This window comes from Oncorhynchus keta, chromosome 11 (assembly GCF_023373465.1).
Source record: "Oncorhynchus keta strain PuntledgeMale-10-30-2019 chromosome 11, Oket_V2, whole genome shotgun sequence".
Classification (NCBI taxonomy): domain Eukaryota; kingdom Metazoa; phylum Chordata; class Actinopteri; order Salmoniformes; family Salmonidae; genus Oncorhynchus; species Oncorhynchus keta.
In genome coordinates this window covers 39,830,608-39,855,474 of record NC_068431.1, presented here as the reverse complement: position 1 = coordinate 39,855,474, position 24,867 = coordinate 39,830,608, and the positions used below count along the sequence as shown (strand labels likewise).

Genomic DNA, 24,867 nt, shown 5'->3' with positions numbered 1-24,867 from the left:
ACCTTAGTTATACTGTACTTTACCTTTTTTTGAGAGTAACTTTTGTCACACAAAATCCCAGTTCACAATATATTAAACTCATCAAACTAAAGAAAGCTGTGAACCCAACAGTAGCAGATAGTATTACATAAGATAAGGGTATGTGTAAGTACAAATCTGGGTTTGGCGGATGCCAGGAGAACGCTACCTGCCCCAATGCATAGTGTCAACTGTAAAGTTTGGTGGAGGAGGAGTAATGGTCTGGGGCTGTATCTCATGGTTTGGGCTCGGCCCCTTAGTTCCAGTGAAGGGAAATCTTAATGCTACAGCATACAATGACATACTAGATTTTTCTGTGCTTCCAACTTTGTGGCAACAGTTTGGGGAAGGCCCTTTCCTGTTTCAGCATGACAATGCCCCAGTTCACAAAGCCAGGTCCATACAGAAATAGTTTGTTGAGATTGCTGTGGAAAACCTTGACTGGCCTGCACAGAGCCCTGACCTTAACCCCATTGAACACCTTTGGGATGAATTGGAACACCTATTGTGAGCCAGGCCTGATTGTCAAACATCAGTGCCAGACCTTACTAATGTTTTTATGGCTGAATTGAAGCAAGACTCTGCAGCAATGTTCCAAAAAGTTAGTGGAAAGCCTTCCCAGAAGAGTGTAGGCTGTTATAGCAGCAAAAAGGGGGACTCTTTGAGATGTTCGACGAACAGGTGTCAACATACTTTTGGTCATGTGGTATATATTGTATTGACACTGACAGCTGCAACATGTTGGACCCCCATTTTTGTTGGCATAAAATGTGTGTGGTTCCCCTTTTACAAATTCTAGAGCAATAATATGCTTCACTGAGCAATGATTAATCTAAGCTGCTCATTTATTATTGGGAGGGAACTCTTCGTGCTTCATGGAGGATGCAGTTACACTATATGTCCACATGGGGGCATTTTAACGCTGTCCTAGAATAAGAGGCAGCTTCACCAGTCTTGGACCAGGTGGCTAGTCTGAGAATATACTATAGTATATTCATCATGTCATTTCTAACCTGTTAAGAAACCAATGATATTGCAAACCACCCTTCTGTATGTGGATATTCCCCTTGAATCCAACTCATCTCGTTTTTTATTCTGTTTTCAAAAAGCAGTAATTCAAATCACACATTTACCTTTAATCTAATTGAAATAGAATCGCTGCTTCAGAGCTGTGAGCTTACTTTAAGCTGTGAGACTGTGTTAGCATGATGATTGAGACCGTGATATTAGGCCCTGCAATTTATACTGTAACTAATACTTACAAACATCTGTAGAAAAACTGTAAGTGAATCTCGGTAGCATGCATATCTTTAAGGTGTCTTCTGCCAGAGCTTTAAAAAGTCTGTGGAGCTACATGCAGCCTAGTTCTAATTAACACGTACAGTAGCTGTGATTACTCAGGTGTGATAAATGTTAACAATGTTACATCCTTCCTAATGCATGGATTATCTAATTATCAGTTAGTAGGGAGGTTCTCATTTGTCGCTTTTCAAATAGTCTAATTGGTGTGAATCACTAGGAGCTTTAGTTTGGGTCACTTAGTTGATACACAATTTCAATTCTGACAGGTGACAACAGTACACCTATTTAAGCAGACTAAACTACATACGATGCATAATGCAGAGTTAAAATATTGTAGTTAGCTGTATTATGTTTGTGTACATTGTCAATCAGGAACATCTTCTACTGTGGGCTACTGCATCATCTGAAAGCGAACGTTGTGTGATACACTGACACTGCGTCAAATCGTTTTTTCTTTGTGCTGATGAATATGATTCCCTTATTTTAAGAGTGAAATTCATGCCATTGTCCTCCTAGAGAATATCCCAAGGTGAACTGTTGTCTTCTAAATGCTCTGTGAGAAGAAGGGAGCCATGATGCATGACAGCCCTCATAAAACTCTGGTCCCAAATCGTAGAGCCAGCCTATCTATAATTAAGAAATAATGAGGCCCTCAGAGATTGGCATCAATTGATTAGAGGAAAGAAAAGAGCAAAAACTAAAAGAAAGGAAAGCAACAACAGCCTCTCACAGAGGAGGATCAGCATCCCTCCATTCAATGTGTTTGCCTTTGATTTTCAAGTGATCTCAGTCCCAGGTGAGACTGGGCTGATGAAACACGACTTAAGACAAGTTAGAAAGGTGATGTTTTCAAGTTGACTTGTTTCTTGTCCCTGTGTAGATGGTACACAGAGATAATTCTGTTGACATTAACACAATATTGACTCTGTAATGGAGTTTGTAATCGATTTCTCAAAACATAGTCTCTGTTTATTTTCTTCATTTAATTACTATCTTCCCCTTGTGATATTGCTGGAAACTATGGTGTATCAAAGTGTGAACTTCCATCTGAAATTATGCAATAGAAAATAGATTGTGTGAAATAGCCAAATTTGAATTGGAGTTGCCTTTTGGTGGTTTTAGAATGATTTAAATTATGGGTGAAGAGATAACATCTCTCATTGTACATGTAACAACTGTTGATATTCATACAAAATAGACAGAGTTGTGTTTAGATACATTTCTTGATTTACTACACTGATGTGAATTGTATTTTTAAATCATCACGATATGTCTAATAGATCAATGTGTGTTTATTAAGTGAAAATAATATTTTTTATAAGTTATTTCCCTGAGATTCCTTTGGCCCTTGAAATGCTCAGTCTGATCGTGTTGGCGTAAGGAAAGAAATTTGAAGATATACACAGCCCTGATTGGCTGATAGGATGGTCCAGAGCCCACCCCCTTAACCAAATGAGAAGGCATTGGTCTATTATAATCAGATCACATCGTGACTTCGTGATGTGGGCTAAAAGTTCCATCTCACCTTTTTTTTTCTTAAACAGCTCATACACAAAAAGGGCATTATCATCATTGTCACAATTTCATTGTGTTATTTCAACCTGTTATTTCAACCAAAAAGTCCTTTTAAAAAATGAAGAACTACACTGTTTTTTACTGCACTGCCCCTTTACCACTATGTTCTCAGTTTATATATGTGAACCAGTCAAAATGGCATCAGCTCTGTCTGCGAGGAAGACACAATGTTGCCCCTGAGACTATTTGGCCAACTAAATACCCTGTGAACAGTACATGATAATAGCTGCTATTCTCGCTGTCAGGCCCAGCAATAGAGGGGTGAGGAAACCTTGGCCTGTCTCCAAGTCATTTTTCATCACTTGACGGCTGCCAGTCAGGTTATGAGAGATGACACCCTGCACACTTACAGCACTAACTGCTGTCTGGTGAGAGAGCAATGTTCTACGTATGGCAAGATGACTATTCTGTCTTACAAACCAACTAACAATGCTAATGATGGGGTGTGTCATGATTTGTCTTATCTTTCAGTAAGTACCACTGTTTTCTACAGAAAACAGTGGACTAAAGGACTAAAGTGACCTACTTGTTGGACCAAATCACCTCACCAATCACTCTAAATGAACAACAATCACAATTTTTTATGAATATTGTTTATATTTGTAATTATGCACCTCATTAGGTTGCTGTAAGAAGAGCTATATGCAGTCCACAAAATCGGTATGACCTCCCAGTCTAATATCACTTCACAGTAGTGTTCTGATGCATGATGATAGGTGCCAAAGCCCTGTGTAGTGGTTTACAGATTTACAGATTTACATTCACATATGACCCGATCACAATGTCCCAAGGCGAATAGGCTGTTTATTCCATGTGGGGGAAGGAAACCATTGTGCACAGCTCTGTGTAGGCCTACTCTAACCAAGGTACTGTTTGTGGCAGAATGGTATGGCATGTGCAGTGCTAACATAATCACTTGATTTCCAAGTTTTGTTGGAACAGTATATTGTTTCTATGTATATCGCTTTGCCTATCATACGTATAATTCATATCATTTCCACGGGTGACATCAACATGACAGCAAGCCAGCTGAATTACATATAATGTTAAATGATAGTCAGCATACATCATAAAGAAGAAGAGTCTAACTTTGAAAGCCTGTAATTAATTCAGCTTACCATTCCTCCTACTTTTGACACCCAGTCCTAATATCCCGGGGCCTCCTCTGCTGCTGGCTTGTCTCCCAGTGCCTTGCCACTATGCCTTAGTGTAACTGTTAGTTCTGCTGTCAGAACTGCCTGCTGCTGCCTTTCTTTTGTATTGTTCAGCCAATGCCAAGTACTTTTTCATAATCTCCATCTGCTTTCCCACCTACCCATGTGCCATTCTTCCATACCCTCCTGCATCTTGTGATTCATTTGTTCCCGAATAGAAATAGCACATACACCCTGTGGTACAGCCCGTACTGTCTTTTATCAAGCACAGCAGGTCATTCTAACAGCACACCTGTTGACCAGCTCCTAAACCCCAGACCTTCAATAAGCCCCCCGCTGTCCTTCTCCTTCAACACGCACATCTGGACACTGCTGCTGATTGGAAATCAATATGGCTTCATGAGACCTGTGTGTGTTTCACCTCTCATACACTGTTGAAAAGCCAGACAAGCTCTGCTGGACCTCTGTTTTTTTTATAGGCACAGTGACATGGCACTGCCCTTAAAAATAAAACGTGGAAAGAACACCTGTGAAAAAACGTTTCACATGGATTTTTCACCTGTACGTTTTTTCAAATGACTCAGACACGTTGTTTCCCAACATTTTACGTATGATATAAATTTGCTTATAACTGGCGGGATTTAGAACCCAGGTCTCAGCCAACGTCTTCACCATTAGACCAAGAGGGGCATCGTCGCAGGCAAGGCTACCTCATCACATGACCATGAGCGACCATGAGCGACCATGACCGACTCACGTCACATGTGCATTTTCACATTTTAAAGTCAATTTGGGCTGTCAAACAATTCAATAATGTAATCGTGTAATATCGCAGGATTGAGCTGTAATTTCATTTTTTTTTGTCCAAAGTAACGAATGGCAAACGAATGGCAAAATCAGGTAAATTGATAAACACTTTCTTTGACCTTAGAGTCAATTTGTTTTGACTTCGTATTGTTGTTTTTAGCTCTATATATGATGCATTTTGTATGTTTTCAGTGGATTTTGAACGCTTTCACTAAAATTTCAAACAATTAACTGATGAATAACTGACAGCGCTAATTTGAACATGTTGAACAGGATAAATAAGGAGACACGGAGCGTTTGCTTCTCTGTTCTTTTCACTGGGCTTCTTCCAACGGTCACTAACGAACATATGAAGAGAGGCGTGCACCTGCAGCAGTAACATTCCGAATGGATGGCTCATCATTTTTAATTGAGTTGAATTATTACACTCAGGTAGGCTTTTACAGAATGTCAATACAGAATTTGCAATTGCATACGTGGAAACATTGCTACTGCAACGTGTTAACACCACCTTTTCAGATGTGAGGAGAATAACACCTTTTCCCCACATCTACATTTTCACATGCGAATGTTTCTTACATGTGAAACTCCAAATTAGATTTCACAACTTGCAATTCCACATTAGAAATGTTTTCACATAGGAAACTGCATATCAGTAGTGGAATTCACATGAGGTGAAAGCATGTTTTTTTTCCCTCACATGTGATAAGGTGGTGTGAACAACTCTAAATGTAATACATGAGAAAATATGGTTTCACATGTGCAAACAGCCATTTCACATTTGAAAATGTGATTTTCACATGTGGAAATGCAAATTTGACATGTGTTTTTTTTTTTGTAAGGGCAAACTGGGTCACCTGTCACTTTATTTAAAAGAGAGAGCCCCGCATCCAATCTCACAGCAGATGTGTTCTGATCTGAGGAAAGGACTACTGTATTACAGAGGCAGTGGAGCTCTGAGCTCTTTCCCCAACACCTGTAGAGGTGCTTGAATTAACCTCTGTATTCAGTCACACAGTGATTCCACTACCCGGGGCAGGACATGGCCCAGATTACTCATTACAGTCTGAATTACTCCCAGTCCAAGAGCCAGAATGCCATTCGCACTTTTTCTGCCTGTTAAATGAGCTGGAAATCCAATCTCACAATGCATTTTTGAGGTGGGAGGAAGAATGTAGCATAACTCACTGTTCATTTCCTCCGAAAAATAAGACAGAAAACAAAAAGTATATCAATATACAGTAGAAATAAAAATGTCTTTGATTTTCAGTTTTTATGTAGAAATAGAAACCCATGGTCAGTAATTTCTCAGTCTTATAAAGAATGTGTGCTTTTTTACCTTTACCATTACTTCTCTGTTTACTTGTAACGATCTAGCCTGGCTGACACAACACGTGTGGTACACAGCGAGGGAGAGCTGTGACACACTGGTCTGGACAGGCGAGCAGTATTTGCTGTTAGTGTGGTATTCAAACAGAAGTTGAGGCTTAAGCTTTGATTGGTTCTCTCAACAACAACAAAAGGATCTGGGGGTTGAGACCTCCAGTTATTTGGATTTGAAAATCCAACAGTTGCATTGGAACGGGGCGACGCTCGGGGGCTGTGTGGATGTTTATGTGGATGTTTGAGTGAGAAAGACACAGAGGAGAACCAGTCAGTAAAGCAGCACAGCCCCCTTCATCATCGACACATCTTGCCTACAACATCATAGAGCCTTTCCAGACTAGTAATGATCAGTATTTTTGGAAACAATTTGAAATGTGTATTCATGGACTCTAAAGTGGTTTGTCTCAGAGTAGGGGTGGAAGACACACAGACCAAAAAAGAATAGACAATGTAGATGCATTTTATTATACACCCTTTGTATTTACTTCAGGGTGAATGTGCAACTTTCCTCCTCTCATAAAAGTGGTTGATCTGCCCAACCAACCCTGGGGAGGTATAGGCATATTCTTTTGTAGTCCCCCTTTAATATCATGCAAATGCTAAGAAATGGATTCCAATTTGATATTCATGAGAAAATGCTTTGTATTGAATTTCATTTTCAACACCCTACAATGTTTCATTTATGTAGCCCAATACAAGGTTTATAATAATGTTTTGTCAAAATGTCACTTTTGATTTCAGTTTTCCGATTCTCTTTGTGAATGGTCATTGACAGATGAAAGGCACATTGTCTAGCTGTCTTGATTCTAACAGAAACATCTAGACTAGAGCTTGAAATTGTTCAGTGGTCCTATTCTTTGAGATTAAAAGTAAATATCAATCTTGTTTTTTCTCTCAATTGTATTGTATTTGATCTATTTGGACATGCCATTTATATTTTGTTTTAAATGTGGCATCCATAATAATCATCGTCATATAAATGAAGATCTGTATGTGGGCTGGTTTCTCTCTGTCAGTCTAGTGTATGCCTCATTGGATTTGACAGCAGTAAGTATTCTGGCATGCACTGCTGCACATTTTGTTTCTTAGCAACAGGTCTCCAAATAATACTGTACAAGAGTGATTTGTGAGGGCTAGTTTCAGGCAAAGTGATTGAAATAATAATATTTCAATAATAAATGCTTAGGAATAATATATGACTATATTTTCTTATCCCAAAGCACTAGAATGTTGTTACAATAAAATAATATCACCTTTTTAAACAAAAAAAAGATGACCCCTCTGATTTAAAATTTAAGCATTAACTAATGATACATTTTGTTAACTCAACTTGATCTAATCAATAGGCAAAGCATTTCAATTACAGGGGTAACATAATAAAGTGAAGGACAGTAGCTAGCTGTGATATATTACTTTGAGCAGTGCAAATCTATGTGTCTAGAAATTGTTTTCCTTCAGATTATTGCAAATTTCAAATCGCCATGGAGAGGTGCTGTGGCTCAAATTAGACCCCCAAACACACTGGTATCTCTTTAGCATTCAGCATTCAGGCTAGTCTGGCCTGATGTACAGACAAACTGGAAATTGGTGACAAAATGATCCCAGCTCAGCTACTCCAGAACCATTAGTAAACTGTAACTACAGCATGAAAGCGGGAAATACCAAGCATTAAAAAATATGAAGTCAGTGACATTTCAGGCTCATGGGAGCTGTATGTCTTTTCTGTAGGTCAATAAGTCATAGTAGACCTCTAAAATGATACAATGGAATTAATTGAACTGTTTAAGTCCATCCAGGGATGAGAATACTTTGATGCCTTCTAGGCTGCTATGGACAGACTGGAAGCAGTCAGAACCAACCACACTTGAGGCGAAATTATTGACATGGTCTGGTAATAAAAGGATGGTCTGTTGTAAATATCAACATAAATAATTCAGCCATGGTAAACGGTGGCCACGGCAATAGATCATACTACAATGCACAGAGCTTATTTGGGGAGAAACTCGGGAGTAAGAAAGTCCATATTTTCTCCAGTGACAATGGTCCTGTGCCAAAGGCACAAGGCACTTTCTTTTAAGCAAAGCCATGTTTTGCATCCATCATTCTGTCCATTAGATTTTTTAAAAGGGAACTATCAATGAAAGACGACCATGCCCCAATCCCTACTGAGTAGCACTCCCTATCTGTGGGGTAATTAATATATATATTTTTAAATTGTGTAGATTCAGTATGTACTGTATACTGCATATGGGAAACCATACAACAATTTATATTCATGCAATAGCTTTAATGTAAGCATTAGTAATTCATGCTAAAGTTTACATGTAAATATATGCCATTTTAGGATATTATAAAAGAAAAGATATAAAAAAATAAGTAACATGCAGTATTTCTTTGTGCAAAAGTGTCAATGTCAATGTCACCCTGGGGTGAATAGTGTTGAGTGAACATTGATGTATCATGGGAGATTAAATTATTTTCTGAATCTTATGCCTATCGTACTTCCTCTAATTCCTGGCACGGCAGTGTGTATCACCATGATACTGTCACGACTTCTTGTTCGGGCGGTGTTCGGCGGTCGACGTCACCGACCTTCTAGCCATCGCTGATCCATTTTCCATTGGTTTTGTCTTGTCTTCCATCACACCTGGTTTCTATCCCATCAATGACATGTTGTGTATTTAACCCTTTGTTTCCTCTCATGTCCTTGTCGGTGATTGTTTGTTGTATGTTTTGTGCAAGTCATGTTCTGGTGTGCGACGGGGTTTGTACCCTTTTATATAGTATTTAGTAAACTGCAACGTTTATTCCAAGTTCACTCTCCTGCATCTGACTTCCCTGCCACAACCCATTACAGATACAGTATGTGATGTTGGGAGGTCACTTTGTGCTAACAACATATATTTTTTTTCCCATTTTACCCCAATCATGGTGAGCAGCAGGAAATTAAATGATAAACAATGGTAAGCACATCATTTGGATAAATAAAACAATTGAATTGCTGTTGACTTTCTTCAGGACTGAATTTGTCTTTATTAGGATTCTGCCCAGATGATGGATTCAGGGTGTCAGGTCTTTCTCTACCTGCCAGTTGATGAAATGAATCTCTTTAGGATTGATTTGCTAACTTCCCTTTTTTTCTCAGGGTGTGGGCTTGACAGAGGGTCAGTGAAGACTGGCAGAAGAGAGAATAATCTGTCCATACAAGATGGAAATGGAGATAAGAGCAAGATACATCTTTAGTGAGCCATGGAGACTTTCAGTGTGTCTCTCACTCTGCTTTTCAGCTTTGTGTTGTTGTTGATTTGTGGTATGATTTGGCACTATATGTTGTCCATTCATTTGTTGAAGGATAGTGTTGTTGAGAATTATTGAGAATTATAAACCCCTTACCTAAATTCAAGAGTGAATTTCTGAATAAATATGTGATCATTTCAACTGTCTAGCACCTCAACAAGAAGATCTGACATCTCAAATGAGCTTCAGAAACAGCTCATCAAGGCTACATTTATGCATGCTTTACAAGGCACCAGGAAAAGTACATCTCTTTCATCCCTTGTGAGCATAGGTTTGAAATCCACTACAAAGAGATCAACACTAAGATTTTTTTTTACGTATGAAAGGTAAAGGCCTGGAGTTGAAAGGAAACCCGACTTGTTTTTAACTGTCATACATTTTTAAGAAATAAAGCAAGAATTTCAATGTAACTAAAGCATGCAGCACGGTTCTATTTCATTCTCTGCACATAAACTTTTCTTTCTATTCAGGCTCCTAACTCCAGTCAGTGTATGTACAGTAGCTATGATAACATGTTATAATAATATGTTTAGTAAAGTTAAAGCGGGAAGCAGTCACTAACTAAGCATCTAGGAAATAAAATGCACACATCAAATAAAGGAAGGGTCTTTGAAAACTAATTATACTAATACCACTTCAAGTTTTATACAAAATCGACTTTTCCCAGCCAACTCCGCTCATGTTAAAATAGCTCATTGGAAATGAGCACGGTGGCCTCAACAGAGCATTTAATTTATATATTTCTGTTTTTTTTTCAGATTGTTATGTATTTATTATATTCACTTGCTTATTTTGTTGGATACAATGTTGCTGGTTAAAAAAGACTGATTTCAAGAAAAACATATTTTTGCTTGTTAATTGAGTTGAAGTTAATTTTATTTTTACAGGGACAGTGCACATTAATCAACGTTTCAGTAAAAGTGCCGGTTTTAGCCAGCCGGCTAATTTTCAATCGCAGTCCCTGGGCAGGTTATTAAAAACAATTACAATACAGACAATCAATGAGCAGTGAGCACACGCAGAGCAACACAGGACAAGCAAGACATAGCATGCAGACAGAGCAACACAGGACAAGCAAGACATAGCATGCAGACAGAGCAACACAGGACAAGCAAGACATAGCATGCAGACAGAGGAACACAGGACAAGCAAGACATAGCATGCAGACAGAGAAACACAGGACAAGCAAGACATAGCATGCAGACAGAGCAACACAGGACAAGCAAGACATAGCATGCAGACAGAGCAACACAGGACAAGCAAGACATAGCATGCAGACAGCAACACAGGACAAGCAAGACATAGCATGCAGACAGAGAAACACAGGACAAGCAAGACATAGCATGCAGACAGAGAAACACAGGACAAGCAAGACATAGCATGCAGACAGAGAAACACAGGACAAGCAAGACATAGCATGCAGACAGAGAAACATCAAACATAAAGAAACATGCAACATGCAAAAGCAACAAAATGGTTTGACCTTATGAGGTTATTGATAGTGGAGATTAGGGTATGAACCAGAAAATCCCACCTGCCCTTCTGGGTTGTAATTGATAGAATGGTGTTGGACGAAGACGCCGGTCTCTTAGGACTCCTCTGGTGATAGATTGAATTAGCACTACTCTCTGTAATTTGAGCACAAACATGTGCACTCACATAATGCTGATGCAACAAAATACAACCTTGTTCAAGTATTAGCTCGATAAAAGGAGAGGAGAAAGGCCAGAAAGACAATGTCTAATCTAGTTATTTGTGTACCTATCTTTTCGATTGAGATGGGATTGATGCATATAGCTGGATCTACACAACAGATACCACAGGACATGAAACCATCTCAACATAACACTTTTGGTGTCTAAAAACATCTAACAAATATGGGCTTTAGAGTGAGCTATCCCTTTAAATGTTAACTGCACCAGAGATTTGGGACTTAATGAGGAATGATAAATAATTTAAAATTAAGTTCTCATCACTGCGTCTTGGTAATAATTTAATGAGAGATAGTCAATGATATAGTTTTTCTACATAGTATACCTATGGTGAATAAGCACAGTAAAATGAAGTGTGACCTGCAAGAGGCAGTGTCTCTTGTGATTTATATGTCATTATTGGGAAATAAACAGGAGATAGCTTGTTTATATATTAGCAATTCCAAAGGCCAATGACAGTTTCTCAGTTCAGAGGCTGGGGCAGCTGTGTTATACAGCATTTATCTGGCCCAGCAGGCCTGTAGATCTAACTATTACAGGTCTCTATATATCTGATTAGACATGTAGCACTAACTGACCCAATTGCAATTAACAGTCCCTGGATTTTACAGGTTTCTCCCCGGCAGTTTACTCACTCACTTTACAGCTCCCTCAAGGTAACATGTTTTATTTTCTAACATCAAAATGTTTGTTAGGATAAAAGCCACTGACATGTTTGCATTAGGGTCTGAAATATAGCAGTTGGGGTGATGATTCATACCGCAGTGCCATATCAATTTCCTGTCATACTTTTGCAGGAAAACCAAACCATTTATATTGTGTGGGACATGCGGACTTAAACAACCTCAATATTCATGGTATTGTATAAAGAAATGCCACCAGAAGCCCAATGATAGACACAGCAAGCACCCAGTGACCTTAAAGGAGCAATAGAAAAGCAACAGTATGAAGGTGCCAGAGAAATGCCAGGGCAAAACACACTTCTGTTCCCTGTCCTTTTGTGACCCATTCTTCAACAAAAACCACCTTAAGATCATGGGGTCAGATGCAGGTCGTCTGTTTTTGGAATCAGTAGATAACGGGATCCAAAATTGAATGAAATATTCTTGATAAAAATGTGACAGAAACAGGAAATCCTCTGGGGAATGGGTAGGAAAGAATATTGATAAAAAGCTATAAAATGTGTTCTGTACTTGCATTGTAACCTCATGAGTCAACTGAAATCTTGAGTTCACCTCAGCTCGTTGTGCTCAGTATAAACAACCTTTACCTTTAGACCTCTTCTCAGGTAGGTAGCCCATTCATTAATCATGATAGCAAAGTGGTACACCCCTTCAGGGCACTTATAAAGGTTTACACTTTCGGGTTACCAACAAATACAGCACAAAATATGCAATGAAGGAAATCCAAACACCCTCTCTCTTCTTAATTCTTACTTTAAAGCAGGAGTCTAACAGGATGCAGTATCGGTTTTCTTAATCTATTTATGCATTCGACGTGGTTCAAGAATAATCTTTCTAAGCCTTGGACGTGACATGGCAGAATCTCAGCCTTATTTGTATTGGGGATTAGGGCATGCATTTCCTGTCTGCATGACAGCAATATGCGACTGATTTGCCTGTTTAGGCATAAGGCTTTGAAACAATTTCACCCTTTAAATAAAAGATGAAATATCCTTTAATTGATTGTTTCTCAACCATTCCCTTGAATAGAACATTGTTGTGAGGTCAAGACTATTACTGTTTTCCTCTGAATAAAACATGAGTGCCATAACTGACACCCTTTAGCCCTCTGATTTCCTCTGTTGGACGTTAAGCAGGGTGGGGCCTTTCCGACACCTGGATGGGAGACCATACGATTCGGGAAGCGTGCTGTTGTTCGGATGGGACGCTAAATGGACGTAGTGACTCTCAATGGTCATTCAAAGATCGTATATGTCACAAGACAATGGGTGTTAACCCCAGTGTCCTGTCTGAATTCCCAACCTGACTGCCCATGCTACCATGACCACCTGAACATCCTGGCCTCAGATTGGCTCATTCAACTCTTCACCTCTCCTCTGCAACTCTTCCCTGGGTCATTATTAAAAAAGAGAATGTGTTCTCAACATCTTCATCTACTTACCTGGTCAAATAAAGGTAAATAAGGTTCATTTTAAATACCTTTTATGAATAAATTCAACAACAAAAATGGATATTGCTTAACATGTTCTATCCTATGCAAAGAGGTGGATGGGCTGTCCATCAGCCTCCTGTCCATAGACATGTTTAGATTAGCTTTAAGTGATAAGGGAGTGCTGGAATAATTATTGGTTGGCGGTAATCCTGAAGGGATTCATAAAAATCCTTTGTTTGTCTTCTTGAGGGCAGAGAGGTCTTTGGAGACAAACTGTGGAAAGTGTGGATTACTGTGGAGGTAAGGTCTGCATACAGATAGTATATGATGTCAAGGACTTTGCTGCAGACTCTTTTAGTAGAAAGAGCAAACCTACAATGCTTATGAGGTCACAGAGTTAAGTTATAATGTCATACTCATCAAGAGCTGTAAACACTCCTAACATTATAAATGACAGGAAAGTAAAAAGACAAAATCTGCATAAACTCAAAACTGAAACCTTTCATATTTTCATATCTGTAGGGGAGAGCGGGGCTGGTTCTCACATTTTTATGTATATATTACTCAGCAATGATTTTAAACATTAACAATAAGTCATTACATTTTTTATTTTGGTGGTGAAAAACACCCTCCAGGTTTTCAGTTATGAGCACTGTGACCAGAAACAACCAGTGTGAGAAACAGCTGCGTTCTCCTCTTCTACTAGATGGTGCCTCGCTCTTCACAGCTCTGTATACATTATTCATTTTTCATTTTATTATCTTCACATCATCTTACAATCTAGTACAATTTTCAGTTCTGTGACTGAACCTGACTGAAGACTAGGGCTGCAGGTTAACGTCAACCAAATCAAATTCTTACAGTGCAACTTTCCTTGCTACTGCACTATGACATTTTGAGGGTAGCCTACGGTCACCCCACCTTTTAAAACACCCTAACTGGTTTGACACTCCTAATTAGAAGTTTTCAGAGTGAATTTACCCCCAACTGGGGTGACATGACTTAGTAAGAGTTTTACAACCTCCTTCATTGATTTGCAGATTATCTCACACACTGGAGCCTGTCCTCCCTTCGGGAATAAATGTGGGAAAGAGGCTGGAAATATCCCTGTCCTCTCCAGGGTGTGAGAGATCAAGAAGGAAAAGTAAGTAGACTGAAGCCAGCCCCAGCCCCTGACTCTTCTCTTTGTTCCTCTCTTAAGGTTAACCCTTTGCTGTTCTGTCTTCCACACTGATTCTGAAGATCCACTGGAGCACGTCTGCAGTCATAATAGAACCATACCCTATGATATTTTGACCTGGCTATAAAATAATGAAGGTAGAGGAAGAATTTAATAGGATTACTGGACTATTTTTTGTGACCAAATTGTCTTTGTCGGGTAGGGGGTGGGGGGGCGGGGGGTTACAGGTACAATAGATACATTCTGTGGGCTGCCACTCAAAAAAGGAGTACAACGTATTGAGTCATTTCACTTTGGAAACAATTATTATTTTTGCATCCACACCCAACCTGCTATCCCTTTCCCCCAACCCCACCCATCCAACATGTCTCCATTTAACCTTAACCAACCACTGCCACTTCCTTCCCCCACCACATATTGACTAAGTCCCCCTCCCCTCTACCCCCTAAACATCCAATGTTGCTTGTCAACCGAGGATGCTTTTACATCCACCCTCCTGCCCCCTCTCCCGGAAACCAGAGAAAACCTTCCCCCATATCAACCCATCCCTTTGGGCCTGAAAGTAAAGAAAGTACAAAAATATAAAAATATGTATCTTTCTTTAACAAAAATATAAATACAGCATGTGAAGTGTTGGTCCCATGTTTCATGAGCTGAAATAAAATCTTATTTATTTACATTCATGTTAATGAGCATTTCTCCTTTGCCAAGCAAATCCACCCACCTAACAGATTTGGCATGTCAAGAAACTCATTAAACGGCACGATCATTACACAGGTGCACCTTATGCCGGGGACAATAAAAGGCCACTATAAAATGTGCAGTTTTGTCACACAACGCAATGCCACAGATGTCTCAAGTTTTAAGGGATCGTGCAATTGGCATGCTGACTTGACGAATGTCCATGAGTGCTAATGTTCATTTCTCTACCCAATGTTGTTTTAGAGAATTTGGCAGTACGTCCAACTGGACTCACAACCGCAGACCACATGTAACCACACCAGCCCAGGACTTCCACATCCAGCTTCTTCACTTGCAAGATCATCTATTACCAGCCACCCTGACGGTTGATGAAACTGAGGAGTATTTTTGTCTATAATAAAGCCCTTTTGTGGGAAAAATCAAATTCTGATTGGCTTGGCTTCTCAGTGGGTTGCCCTGGCGCCCAAGTGGGTGGAAATTTGCCGTCCCAGGCCCACCCATGACTGCGCCCATGCCCAGTCATGTGAAATCCATAGATTACGGCCTAATGAATTTATTTAAATTTACTGATTTCCTTATATGAACTGTAACTCAGTAAAATCATTGAAATTGTTGCATGTTGCATTTATATTTTTGTTCAGTGTATAAATACTGAGTACACAAAACATTAAAGACACCAGGTGAATCCAGGTGAAAGCTATTATCCCTTATTGATGGGGGTGCAACTCAATAGGAAGTTGTTCCTAATGTTTGGTGTACGATATACGATATATATACAGTATATTGTATGTGTTAGGCTTTATAGATTGTTTATTTGTATGTGTTGGGTTTTAGCTAAGATGATTCTTTACAGAGTCAAGTATATTTGTCCAGGTCTCAATTGTTCCTTGACTCTCACTGTCGATCATTCTAATGTTATAACTTCTAATAGTAACTATATCTACTGGTGAATCGGGAGAGAGTGAGGTGATTGTCATCTAAGAGCAAGCATCTTTTTTTTGCTGCAGTCCTGCCTGCCAGCAGTAATCGTCTCTGATTGATTGAGAGATTCAAGGAGCTATTATCGTTAAGTAACATAATAGATGCAAAGCATTGAATATATTGAATACATACTCCAACATAATAAAAAGGAATGTGCATACCTGATTTAGAGGGCACAGTGAACAGTTGGGAGTTGGGGGCCAATTTCATGGAGTATTGAACTATTGAAAGTTTGCAAGGGGGGTGAATTCCTTTTTGATTTTGGTCTTCCCTTACCACTTACCAGTGATGCAATGGTGATAAAATGTGAGGAAACATCCTGAAAAATTGATGCAGCAGTTCCAGTCTTTCATACTAATGGGTTCTGAGTCTGAACCTGCTGGTTCAGTCATACCTTGGGAGAGAGATCTTTATCTTTATTTACTTTAAACTTATTTTCCAATCTGCTACATACCAGATATTCAATTAATTCAAATTAAATTGTAACAACCTTACTATTGTATTATTGCTATATTCTTTAAAACTAGAAACTTTACGTATCATTTGGTAGCAGGTACCATTACTTAAAGTAAGTAACAGAAGTACACATTGTTATTACATTGTTATTACATATATAGTACCAGTCAAATGTTTGGACACACCTACTCATTCAAGGGTTGTTCTTTATTTGTACTATTTTCTACATTGTAGAATTACAGTGAAGACATCAAAACGATTAAATAACACATATGGAATCATGTAGTAAGCAAAAAAGTGTTAAACAAATCAAAATATGTTTTAGATTTTAGATTCTTCAAAGTACCACCATTTGCCTTGATGACAGCTTTGCACAATCTTGGCATTCTCTCAACCAGCTTCATGAGGAATGCTTTTCCAACAGTCTTGAAGGAGTTCCCACATATGCTGATCACATGTTGACTGCTTTTAGACTTCTTGGCCCAAACGAGACTCTTCTTATTATTGTTGTCCTTTAGTAGTGGTTTCTTTGCAGCAATTCAACCAAGGCCTGATTCACACAGTCTCCTCTGAATAGTTGATGATGAGATGTGTCTGCTACTTGGACTCTGTGAAGCATTTATTTGGGCTGCAATCTGAGGTTCAGTTCACTCTAATGAACTTATCCTCTGCAGCAGAGGTAACTCTGGGTCTTCCTTCCCTGTGGCGGTTTTCATAAGAGCCAGTTTCATCGTAGTACCTGATGGTTTTTGCGACTGCACTTGAAGAAACTTTCAAAGTTCTTGAAATGTTCCGTATTGACTGACCTTCATGTCTTAAAGTAATGATGGAGTGTCATTTCTCTTTGCTTATTTGAGCTGTACTTGCCATAATATGGACTTAGTCTTTTAACAAATAGGGCTATCTTCTGTATACCTCCCCTGCCTTGTCACAACACAACTGATTGGCTCAGCAGTTAATTGAAATGCATTCCAGGTGACTACCCCATGAAGCTGGTTGAGAAAATGCCAAGAGTGTGCAAAGCTGTCATCAAGGCAACGGGTGGCTACTTTGAAGAATCTCAAATATAAAATATATTTTAATTTGTTTAACACTTTTTTGGTTACTACATGATTCCATATGTGTTATTTCATAGTTTTGATGTCTTCACTATTATTCTACAATGTAGAAAATAGTAAAAAATAAAGAAAAACCCTTGAATGAGTAGGTGTGTCCAAACTTTTTACTGGTAGTAGTATGTGTTACCATATTTTATTTTGTTATTCTTACAGTACGTATATCATTCTCTTATTTAGCAATAAGGCTATACACAAATTAAACTATTTTGAATCACTCCACTAATATGGACTCTTAATTATGGATGTGATCAAATCGATGAGCATACAGGTTCTCCTCCATGAGAAACAAGTCTCTAACTTTTGGTTCTCGTCAATCTGTATCGCTGAACCATTGCAGATTGTACGATCGAAATGTGAAGGTAATTTCCAATAGAGCCGACATATGCAGTGTTTACCGTGAATGCAGTCTCTGCTTACGTAGTTAAATTTGAATCATGCTGTAATGCTGAACTTTAACGATATGGTTGAATAGAGCCATAGTTGAATAGAGCCCTCCAATGTTACTTTGACCCTTAGATAGCCATTGGCTTTATTAAGATGACCTTTTGTTTTCACCATTCAAGGCATTTCTGTCAACAGAGGAAATCTTGAATCTGGGAACAATGTGAGCTAGAGGTAAATATCTATTTGCCAATAGCTAATCTTTATCATTCACCTGCCTCACCACTTTCTGCCTGGTCTTTAGGGGCTGATCCATCCCCTGACTGCTACTGAGTTGGTCAGAAAATCCAATAAACCTGGGATTCGTTTTTCAAGTTCAACCCCCTCAACACAGGCTTCCCTGGTCTGATCTATTGGTAATGCCTCCCTTTTAAGGTGCCCTTTATGCTTAGTTCTTATTTTCATCTGAAATCCCACATAAACTTTGCCCATAGTGCAATCAATCCTGGAGCATCTTCACAGTTAGATTCTTGTACTCACAGCAGGACAGTTGTTAACTGTAGTGTAGGTTTGGCAGCACATCAAATATTTGTTACATCATGCCAACGTTATTGTCCACGTGGACTCGGACAAACTCTCAAAGAACTGCTTATGTATGAGATTAGTTCCATTATAAAGGTTGGAAAACTGCGGTATTCACAAAGTGTCAACTGGGAATTGAATTGTAAACAGTGTAGACCAGTAAACCATGGTTGTGTGAATATTCCCAGAACATTTGTTAGATTGCGGCAAATGTTCTCATAACTAAAGAAAACTGTCCAGTTGTGCTGGTGATTATACAATGTTTGAATATAACATTCGCCTGACGTTGTAAGAACGTTTCCAGAAAACATTTAGACTGTTCTGAAAGGTTCCAAGAATGTTTCATTAGGTTGTGGAAACATTCTGGTGGGAACATTATAAGAACATCACAAAAGATATGTTCCCAAAACACAAAAACTGTCCAGTCATGTGAATGATTATACAATGTTTATTTTAGGGTGCAAAAAGCATTCACCTGATGTTGCAAGAACGTTCTCAGAACAAATTTCTTTTTTTTTTCTGAAACATTTCTTTAGGTTGTGGTAACATTGTGGGGACATGACAAGAGATAAGACCCAGAACAACAAAAAATGGCCAGTTGTGCTGATGATTACAATGTTTCTATTAGGTTGAAAAAACATCTGCCTGATGTTGCAAGAACAATCCTAGAACACATTTGTTATGTTCAATAAAAGTTCAGATGTTTTTTTTTTTTAGGTTGTGTTAATATTGTGCGGATATGACAAGAGATCTGTTCACAAAACACAAAATCTGTCCAGTTGTGATGTTGCTGTATGTTCTAAAAACATTACTGGTACACTGTGGTTTTACTTTACCTGGAAACCTAACGAGAACGTTTGGGGAATGCTCTGTGGTGGTTGTTACAGATGTTGTGCACAACATTTTAGTGAACATTAAGAGAACATTCTAAGGATACCTTATCTGAAGAATGTTTTTTATGAAGAAAAAAAAAGATTTTGGGATGATATCATCCTAATGTTAGATAAAACCCCAACTAGAACTTCATGGGAATCTTAGCTAATGTTCTGGGAATGTTCTCGGGTTTGCTGGGAGGTACGTAAAATACGTTATTTTAGCAGGCTTTACCAAGCGCTCTCTTTCTCTCCCTCGCTTTCTTTCTCATGCCAATAAAACAAACAATGATTTGACAGAGTGCAGCGGAGTATCCCCAGTTGAAATTCAAGAGGTAGATGCTAAATACCAATGTGCTTGACTGTGTGCCCCTTGATTAGCTCTACTTTAGACAAGCCAGCTTTGATTGTGTCAAGATAGTCTTTCGGGGAGGATTACTTTGAGTACACCCCTGAACTACATTGACATACTGAGGATTTCAAGTATGTCAGGAAGAAAAACATTAATTGGCATAGAAATACAGATAGAAGTGTTTCAAGAGTTTACTCCATGAGCTACTTTTGCAGGTGCTGTGGAAACGTTCAAAATTACGTAAAATTGAACAAGACCGAGCAAGATGAGTGAACATACACTGTTAAAATGAAGTGCTTTGTAACACCAAAACTAGTGGCAACTGAGCTGCCATCAATATGAATTGGACGAAACCTTAACTTGGAGTATTGAAACACAGCATCCTGATATGTTTTGAAACATTGCATAGTGTGTTGTAACACCATTTAACCAAGTGCTGTGCAACACCTTGCCAGGAACTGGGAGCACTACCAGAAGAGGTTGAAAACACACGTTTGGAGTTTTGAGTTCTGTTTAGTACATAATTAGTTCCCTTTTGATGCCATTTCCTCCCTCTAAAATTTCTAAACACTACTATGGTGTTTCAAATCCTGCAGAATTAGATACATTCTTTTGGTGTATTTTAATGTTGAACATTGATTTATGTATCTGATCATTTGCCAGCGCGTGCTATGGGTGGGTGTTGTTATTGTGACCAGTGAGCTGAGATAAGGCGGAGCTTTACCTAGCAAAGACTTATAGATGACCTGGAGCCAGTAGGTCTCGCAACTAATATGTAGCAAGGGCCAGCCGACGAGAGCATACAGATCGCAGTGGTGGGTGGTATATGGGGCTTTGGTGACAAAACAGATGGCACTGTGATAGACTGCATCCAGTTTGCTGAGTAGAGTGTTGGAGGCTATTTTGTAAATGACATCGTCGATAGTCAGTTTTACGAGGGTATGTTTGGGGGCGTGAGTGAAGGGGCCTTTGTTTCAAAATAGTAAGCCGATTCTAGATTTAATTTTGGATTGGGGATGTTTACTATGAGTCTCGAAGGAGAGTTTACAGTCTAGCCAGACACCTAGGTATTTGTAGTTGTCCACATATAAGTCAGAACCGTCCAGAGTAGTGATGCTAGTCCGGCGGGCGTGTGCGGGCAGCGATCAGTGGGAAAGCATGAGTTTAGTTTTACTAGCGTTTAAGAGCAGTTGAAGGCCACGGAAGGAGTGTTGTATGGCATTGAAGCTCGTAACTAGCAGTAACTAGAGGTTTTACAGAAAGCATTACAGGGTCCTATATTTTCCTCTACAATTAAAAAATTCAATGCAATTTTGGCTGACGGTTTTTATATCCGTTCATCATGATCCATTACACCTGATGGTAAGCTGCTTTATACTAATATAGAAGTATACTTTTATTTTTTCAAACATGCATCCAACATTTTTTAAAATAATAATAAAGTATAAAAATGACCCACAATCCTCAATAAATACAGCCACGTACAAGATAGGAAGTACAAGGAGATTAAAACCAGACTTCCAATTATTAAAATCACAACATTTTCCCTATCTTTGGTTATCCTCATAAAATAATGCAAGTTGCGCAACATATTAAGTTGGGTTGAAATGACTTACATTCTTTTTTATTAAGTATATGTTGGTTGTTTTTGTTTTAAGTCAATTTCAAATAACACCAGAATAAGGTTTTACAGTGTGGCTGTGTAGTTGAGTGTGTAAAATTCCGATGAAATGTGCCATATTACTGTTCCAGAAGTTGGGGGTTGAATTCCTGCTTCCACCCACCACTACCCTCACTGTCTTCTTCTTTTTCTGAAGTCTAAAAACCTCGAAATGAAGGTGGAATTTCACAAAAATATTTTACATAGCCCTTATTATCAATCAATATTTAGGTTATAGACCATTTGCATTTCTTAACCATTTGATTGTATGAGTGTCACACCCTGATCTAGTTCACCTGTCCTTGTGATTGTCTCCACACCCTCCAGGTGTTGCTTATTATCCCCGTTGTATTTATCCCTGTGTTTCCTCTATCTCTGTGCCAGTTCGTCTTATTTGTCAAGTCAACCAGCGGTTTTCCTTGCTCCTATTTTTCCCAGTCTCTGTTTCTATTCCTCCTGGTTTCGATGCTTGTCTGTCCTGACTCCGAACCCGCCTGCCTGACCATTCTGCCTGTTCTGACTACCAGTCTGCCTATCCCCTTGTACTGTTTTGGACTCGGCCTGACCTCGAGACTGCTTTTTGTCTGGTACTGTTTGGACTCTGACCTGGTTTATGAACTCTCGCCTGTCCCCGACCTGCCTTTGCCTGCTCCCTTTGTTATAATAAATATCGGAGCTCTACCATCTGCCTCCTGTGTCTGCATTTGGGTCTCACCCTTGTGCCCTTTTAATGAGAGACACAGTGTGTGACGTAGAAGTCCGTCACTGGCCGCGGGCAGCATTTGGTACTTTAAAGCACGCACACATTCATCACTCCTCCCTGCTCCATTATCAGATAAGGTAACAATGTATGTCGACACACAAGCTAACTTCTGTCTTCGTACATACATATTTCACACTTATGTCAATGTTCATAGTTAATATAAGCAATATGTATTATACTTATCTATGTTGTGGATGAGCGCTTTGTTTGTTTGTTTGTTCTGTTCCTCTCTATCTCTGTAGCTTCCGGGTATGCGGGATAAGGACCCGAGCTAAGGGAATTGGGCTGACTTTGTAGTGCCTGTCCCAAATGGCTCATTAATGTAAATGGCCATATTAAAAGACACTGTCAATAGTGATGTAATTTTGTAAATATTGTGGTTATTTTGTGGTGATATTGTTTAATAAACATGTTGTAATTGCTTAATTAATTTGTGTTAATTGTTCTGAGGGGAGGGGCTAGCACTACAAAAGGAGCCTCTCTTTCAGTTCATGGAGAGGCCATTTTGGATTGAGCTGTGAATAGGGCAGCATTGTTTTTAGCAGTCCCATAAGGTGGCAGTACTGTTGTTTTTGTTTCGGAATCCCTTTGTAAATAAACACCCTTTTGCACAGAAGAACATTTGCGGCTCCGCCATCTTTTTATGTTGATAGAGGTTAGGATTTCCAGTATAGCCTTCTGGCCTTCTCTACGTGACACAGTGTTTTGATGCTGCCTTTCACATGCACTGAAACCCCAAAAAGTGTTATCGCAACTCTCTCTTAAAAACACCAATATTCAGATTGAATAACCACTTTGGGTGTTTCAGAGTACTTCTATTCTGTTTTAAAACACTTTCTGTGTATAATAACACTTGCAATGGGTTTACTGTAGTGTCAAACACCCTCCAAACACCAGATTTCCGGTTACTTTCCATGGTTTTATTACACAATCATGGTGTTTTAAATATGTCTATTTTTACAGTGTAGCTATACATAACTGCCCATAACAGGAGTTTGGTTATGTACATTTTTTTTGCCACCTCTCTTGCTATATACTGTATGTATTCACATAAGATTTGTCTTTGATTTGTATTCACATATAGTCTTTACTTCACAAGCATCTTTTCAAAACAAAATCAAGTTACGAGTGCAAATCGAATTCGACCCTGAGTCGAATTCCACTGGGACGAAAAATCCATTGTATATAAAGCCATTGTATATTTTGTATTTTATTCTCTCCACACGACTACACTGTCAGCCTTGGTATCCAGGCTATTTAGATACTTTTCAGATAACAGTAGGTCCTTGTACACTAAAAAATGTGATTATGAAATTTGTCAATCCGCTTATTAAAGGTTCACTGTGATTGATAATTAATATTTTTTCATAGGAAACACATGCTCTGAAAGTTTAAAAACATCTTGTTAATTACCCCCTCAGAACATCTGTCCTGCTTTATTTGCCTGTAGCTTTTTGACCGGTGGTGGACCTGCAAACATAAGTCTTCCTCCACGGGATCATCTGCTGTTAGTGTGGGGGTTCATTTGATAATAAGCTAGATGGACACAAAATAACTGCAAATAAGCTACAGTCAGTGAGCAGACCACTGAGAAGCAACCACGCATCTGCTCAAGGTTTTTAAATATAGATTTCACCCTGGAGGGTGTAACTAATAAATGTGACCTTGAATGAGTCATTAATTAGATTAATTTCTCTCCAATCATGTCCTTTGCAGACAGGACTGGCATAGGAGCAGCCCAGGAGTCAGGACTCTGCTCCGCTCGGCTGCTACACTACTTTCCTGTGGGGACAGGATGGGGGAAGTAGAAAACACTACACAGCTCATTTCAGAGAGCAGTCTTAGGCCTTGGAGGAATGACAAGTTTAAGTACAAACTAACAGTAATAATGTGATCTAATGAGCTGAGACAGATGAGATCACCACAAATCTGCTGAGATTTACTAATAGATCTTGAAGCAACAGGGGTATACGACAATGATTAAGACGCATAAATACACAACTTCACAATGGAGGTCAAAATTGTGTTTTCTAAGTTATTTTAAATGTCAATGTCATCCTTTCAGTACTGTATTCAGTGCCATCAGAAAGTATTCATACTCCTAGACTTATTCCACATTTTGTTGTTTTACAGCCTGATTTCAAAATGGACTAAATCGATTTTCTGTCACCCATCTACACACACAAAGAAAAATTGAAAATATGTTTAAAGAAATTCCAGCAAATGTTTTGAAAATTAAATACAGAAATATCTCATTTACATAAATATTCATACACCTGAGTCAATATAAGTTAGAATCACCTTTGGTAGCAATTTCAGATTTGAGTTTTTCTGGTTATGTCTCTAAGAGCTTTGCACACCTGTATTGTACAAACATCTTCCAGCTTTGGTGATCATTGCAAGACAACACATTTTAGGTCTTGCCACAGATTTTCAAGCAGATTTAAATGTTAT

The 24,867-nt window shown here is 38.9% G+C and overlaps 1 long non-coding RNA gene across 1 annotated transcript; it reads left to right on the top strand.

Moving 5' to 3' along the window:
• The first annotated feature begins 4,721 nt into the window (after window positions 1-4,721).
• Window positions 4,722-9,943, top strand: LOC118390736 (uncharacterized). Its single transcript, XR_004826988.2, has 4 exons — window positions 4,722-4,949; window positions 5,130-5,288; window positions 9,182-9,205; window positions 9,388-9,943. It is a non-coding gene; the product is annotated as an uncharacterized LOC118390736 (long non-coding RNA).
• The last annotated feature ends 14,924 nt before the right edge of the window (window positions 9,944-24,867 follow it).